The 4,438-nt window shown below is 46.1% G+C and overlaps 1 long non-coding RNA gene and 1 other non-coding gene across 2 annotated transcripts; both read right to left on the reverse strand.

Moving 5' to 3' along the window:
- Positions 1-425: 425 nt before the first annotated feature.
- LOC147631746 (uncharacterized) lies at positions 426-3,656 on the reverse strand. The gene is made up of 3 exons (XR_015267343.1): positions 3,339-3,656; positions 3,125-3,257; positions 426-943 (listed from the first exon to the last, which is right to left on the reverse strand). It is a non-coding gene; the product is annotated as an uncharacterized LOC147631746 (long non-coding RNA).
- LOC147631747 (U6 spliceosomal RNA) lies at positions 3,327-3,429 on the reverse strand. The gene has a single exon (XR_015267442.1). It is a non-coding gene; the product is annotated as a U6 spliceosomal RNA (small nuclear RNA).
- Positions 3,657-4,438: the final 782 nt, after the last annotated feature.

Consider the following 4,438-nt stretch of genomic DNA (forward strand, 5'->3'; position numbering starts at 1 on the left):
CAATTTCTCCATCAACTCCCCTGCATTTTCTCAATTACCTAAAATCTCTCAATCAACTTGATTCTCTCCCAATCATCCCACATGGCTAATGAATTTACCTTTTTCACCTTCTTCTCGACTCATCTTCAACCTTCTCTCTTTTGATTACATACAATAACCTTTGAACAATGAACCATCCAACAAGTTGAATCAACAAAAGTTCCATGCTCCCCCTTAAACACACAATGTGGCATCACCACTATTTCAACATATACAAGCGTCGCTTATCTTCTCTTTGTTACTTGTCAATTTCTTTCTACTCCCTCGACATCTTAATTCCCAGCATATAAGGCGGTTTTGACTCAAGCATGCCATTACATCACAATCAGATCTCAAACATTTTCTACACATTGAATCTTTCAGAAGTCCATAGCAGCCCCACAACCTTTGAATTTTTTTTATAAAAAAAAGCATTTTTTATGGTAGCCCTCATTTGCTCACAAGGCCTCGGCCAACTTCATGGGAAATTGCATTAGTTACAACAGGATTAGACTTATCCATACAATCACAACACCTAATCCTCTACCAGTAAAAACTTCATTTAGCCTATGCTTAAAATAATATTTTCTTAGGAGTCACCTTCTCTCAAAAGGTCCAATGCTCTCTTCTTCTTTTTTTACATAGAGCAAAGTGCAGATAATTAGAGAGCTTCGAGTAGAGTAGGGTAGCTATTGCCAACAGTGCTTGGGAACCGATGGCGTTACCAGTTTTTGATGAACCAGTAGTATATATAATGCAATATAGTATAGCTGACTCTCAAAAATTTCATAGACTTCCAACCTGCCCCATAGTCAGCATGCGGAGCTCCAAGTGGAGGAAAGTCAAATACGGAATCCAACACGTCCTTTTGAGAAGTCACTATAATATCTTGGTTTGAGACCACCTGTATGGAGTAAGTAGCCTCCTGGAAAGTGTGCAACAGCAAAATTAGGATATGCATTCTATAAGCAAATAACCATGTCATTGATCGCGTGCTATGCACATAGGTATGCTTGCATCTTTGCTATTTGTTTGGAGAACTTTTGTTACCTTTTCGTCCATTATAACATTTATCTTTTTCATCCGATTAACTTAACAGGCCAACATGTACAGCTCTTTCTAGGAAATGTCTCTCTCTTTCTAAGAATGTTCACATAGCAACTGTCCATAGCGTCAACAACCACTCTAGGGTCATCTAGGGCACTCCCCATCTGGAAGTTTTTAAAACATATGTAGTAGAATAAATTTGAGATTTTGGTATATCAAAATCTTGATTTTTTCCTTGCAATCATAGCTCTATAGAGAAAGTTGTGGTCTGTAAATACACGGCAAGAAACAAACAGAATCATGGTCTGCTCTTCCTAAACCGTCGCTTGTCATGTGCTTTGGTATCAAATGGACAACAACGCAGAGATACCCTAGCTAAACCACTTTTCCAAGTAGGGGAGGTCTCGTCGCGACCACTTCTATGCCTCTTACATACATGGGTCTCATCTCACTAGCAGTTATGAAGTAAACATGGGTGATGGAGTGCTCCAGAGACCTGTTGGAATGTAGATAAAGAGACCAACCCGAGCGATCCTAATAAGACAACAACAATAGAAGGCCACAAGAGAGAGAGTATCTCAGAACATGCTCAACTCAGCCCCCTTCAAGTGCGTCCACACTCGTAGACAACAATAAATCGAGCGAGAGAGAGAGAGAGAGAGAGAGAGAGAGAGCCATGTTTCGTGCGACTATGCAATCCATACCAAGCTCAAAATTTTTGCTGCTGGTTAAACCGGACTACAGGTTTATGGAGGATCTAGTATTTCGCAAGTTGCTGCACGGCTCAATGCCATGCCTTTGGCAGCTCCCTTTATTCATAAGATAGGATCAGTCAACAAGAAAAGAAGGCCACACTCGTAGGCTGCATGAATAAAGCGAGAGAACTGAAGTCATTGTAATTTAGTGCACAAATTTTTGGATCTTCAGACCTTGCTGCTTGAACGGGGTTAAAGCAGGCTGAAGATTTATCGAGGAGGATGTACTATCCAGCAAGGGTTGCACGGGTCAATGCGTAGGCTAGAGCACAAAACATTCGAGCTGCTGGTTGAACCAAGCATGGATTCCCCCTTCCCCACCGGTATCTCGACAGGCCCTGCGCGCAACAACACTGGGTCACTTCGAGCGTAGCCAGCTCTATCAAGGGGCTGTGTGTCCCCCTCGACAAGATAAGGGTCTGGCAAAAACTTGTTTTGAAGCCCCAAGCGCGCACGAGGTAGAGATACTCGATCGCAGCAGAGGACCCGTAACCACCTTGTGGGGTGGTGTTGCTTGCAGCTGTCACACTAGAAGAAGTAAAAGATCGGCCCATCTCACTACAAGACCTTAAGCAATGCAACGGTTGGTGTCTACCACATTTTCATGGAAAGAAGGAAAAGATGATCCTTGTTTGCGGGGGCGAAGGGATGCGGATCCAAGATGAGGAGGACAGCATCCCTCGTCGCAACAAAAAAAGGAGGGAGGGAGACACAGCATGCCGCCGAACCTCCCTGGGTAGTATCGAAAGGAAAAGATCATCGTTGCTGGCCTGCGCAGGGATCGGAACCTCCGCTGGGTAGGGCACAAGCGGCTCCGCTCCGGTGGGCAGCAGACCTCTGAGGAGGCTGCGCTGTACGTCTAGGGCAGGATTTATCATAATAAGAGCCTAGGTCTAACGCGGAACGTCCGCCTCCGCGCGGCGGGTAGGGCTAGGCCCCATCATGATCTCCCTTGGCGGCGGCGTACTTCCAGAGGGAGGGCACCTAAGCCCCAAGTAAGTCAGTGAGTCAGTTGGGCATGGCCCTCTGTCCCAGTTTTACACACCATCCATGCTGGCCGGAGCCCAAGCCTAGCAATCCAGCGGACCCCCCCTGCAGCCGCCATATCAACAGCATGGCCGCCGGCCTAGCATATCATTTCATGGTAATTTTCAAAAAAGAAAGAAAGAAAAATTTAAAAGAGTCACTCTCGCAGAGTCATGGCAGCGCTTAAACAAGCTTCTGCAGCGTGAAGAAGAAAAAGATGTGCCAAAATAAGATACACGTAATGTATATATATATATTAGAAACACCACAGAATTTACCTTAGCTCTCTGCGCTGCGCTGCGCTTCGCTTATGATATGATCATGTCGGCCATGGTGGCTATCGAAAAACATTAGCTCTCTGCGCTTTGCTTCATGATGGGTGGATGGATATGGTGGACTCTGGACAGAAATCTATTCGCCTCGTCGCCAAACCCCCCTCCATAAAAAAAAAAAAGGCAGAGAGAGGGGGGGAGAGAGAAAAAAAATTTGGACCATTTCTCGATTTGTGCGTGTCATCCTTGCGCAGGGGCCATGCTAATCTTCTCTGTATCGTTCCAATTTTATCAGATGTCCCCGAAGGGACGAGAAAGAAGGGGCTCCCTCTGCGACCTCTATACTGCTTTTCATGCCGTGGCTTCCATAGATGTGGGGTAAATTGGCCGTCTACCCCTGACACGTGGCGCGCTTCTAGCAGACGCCGGCCACGCCTTCTACGTTTCACCATGACAAAAATGGCTGCTGCTTATATAAATCGCTCGATCGAAAGGCAACAATATAGCCTAGGAAAGCCTTAGCAACAACTACTAGCACACACCATGCCATACCATACCTTTGCAGCAGTTTTCTCCATCGTGCACCACAAGCCCTTCTCACATTCCGTCGATTCAACGTCACCACAGTAAGGATGGACCTTTTTCGCATTCCAAACAACGATATAGTTACCCCGCTTCTCCACGGGGGCGGGCTGAGGTCCGCTTCTTGGTTTCTTTGCGTGGTGCGCGCCGTGTATGTACGCGGAAGGCGACTCCTCGAGGTTCCCGAAAAATGATCCAATTTGGTGATGAGCACACTTTTGGGAGCCACAAGCCCTCTTCTGGACTTTTACACGAGACCTCACCACCGAGGCACCAAAATTTGATCTGATGGTGGTCAGGGCTCCGAACTTCTCCAGCGCACAATTTTTCGAGCCACGAGCCACCTTCTCCCCACAAGGCCGCCCAAACTCTATGAGATGTGGGTGCACGAGACCTCACCACCGAGGCACCAAAAACTTAGACCACAAAAGTTGGCTATTTTCTCACTACTACCACCCACACCAAGGCGGAGATTACTCTACTCGCCTCGTGTGCGTCATGACTAAAGGATTCAACATGGGCCATGTTAAAAAGGCCTCTTTGTTTGAGCCATTCAACAACCTTTAATCTCTAGGAACTTTGAATGATACGTTGGCTATCTAAAGTAAGTAAAATTTTCAAATCTCCGCCATGAGGTTGCCTTACTCGAGTTTTGATTTTAGGCTTCAAGTTGGGCTGTGTTAACACCGCTTCCTTATGACATTAGGGAAATTTTGGACTCAACTTTGGGCCCTCTAA

The sequence above is a fragment of the Cibotium barometz genome, chromosome 14 (assembly GCF_041138505.1).
Source record: "Cibotium barometz isolate CiBa-2024 chromosome 14, ASM4113850v1, whole genome shotgun sequence".
NCBI lineage: Eukaryota > Viridiplantae > Streptophyta > Polypodiopsida > Cyatheales > Cibotiaceae > Cibotium > Cibotium barometz.